This window comes from Pundamilia nyererei, unplaced genomic scaffold, assembly GCF_000239375.1.
Source record: "Pundamilia nyererei isolate P.nyererei 1_Seehausen unplaced genomic scaffold, PunNye1.0 scaffold00980, whole genome shotgun sequence".
NCBI classification, from domain to species: Eukaryota; Metazoa; Chordata; class Actinopteri; order Cichliformes; family Cichlidae; genus Pundamilia; species Pundamilia nyererei.
In genome coordinates, this window is record NW_005188381.1 from 42,804 (window position 1) to 44,126 (window position 1,323).

The following is a 1,323-nucleotide window of genomic DNA, read 5'->3' on the forward strand; positions in this document are numbered from 1 at the left end:
ATTAAAAATGTATTACAAAATATCTACGTATAGCATCTGTTTCAAATAATATAAATGACCACATGTTGTGCTTTGTGTACTTTAGTGTGCCGGTAATCAGGTCCTTGCTCTGTTTGGGATGACTGGGGAGTGACTTGACTTTGTCAGAGGACATTCAGAAGCTTCAAACGATAATCCATCCACAATGCAAGAATAGTCATTAAGTTACTGCTACGTGGGCTGGGCCGTAGATACATGGTAAGGTTTTAAAAACTGAGCTTTACAACGTGCTGCCGATGAATAGTGGTAATAAAAACTGAGAGATGCCAACAGTGATCACTAGATCACTAACTTTTTTTTCCTCTTTTAAATAGTGGGTTGTTAAGATTAAACAGAACAAGATACCACAGCATTAAAACATGTTAAAAACACAACAGCCTTAATAAACGCAGAGTATTCCCCAAGGCTTGGTTCACACGTAATCACTTAACAACCGGAGAATAGAAATTAACTTTAAAAGAAAGGAGAAAGAACTGTTTGCTGAAATGAGCAAAATCTATTTTATAAATGGGCTTCAGGCAGAGACCGGTGCAACCATGTTCTGTATCATACACTACCACCATTTGTAACGAGTTGGGTTATCATTCACCAAGTTAGTACATGAATAAAAATCGTCCTAACCTCATTAACTACCTTTGCCTGTATACAATATGGCGGCCGCAATGACGCATCATTTAATAAATCGCTGCTGCCAGAGCGCCGTATTGACGTACAGACCCAAATTTGATTTGTGGGCCACTTTTAACCAACACAAGACACCGATGTTTTCAGAGCAGACATGAACAGATTTTTACGGGATTCATTAATTTCGGTTAATAAAGCTTATTTTAACGCCACAGCGAAATCTCACCGGACACGACAGCCGAGGGAACGACGACGACAACGAATAGCGAAATGCAGGTAATCAGCGAGCACGCAGCCATTGTTGTTTAACTGAAAACTGAAGACAGTAGAGGAAAACCGATCGTCAGAATAACATTAATCGAACACAGTCAACTTAAACTTGGAGTAAAAGTTTCCGTTTACTTACTGTATTTACACCGCGACAGGAAACTGAACCGATACGTCGTAGATCGTAACGTAGATCAACTTTATAATTAGGCGTTTACAACATCCAGATTATTTAGACGGGAAATCATCCGGTATGTAGCGGAGATGAGTTGTCGCTCGATTAAGGACAGTTTAATCGTTTCCGTTACTCACGAGCTGGCGGGCGCCGACGTGCACGGTGTGAACGCTACTCATAAATGAACACAGTGATCCCGTGACGGGAGCTTACGTAGC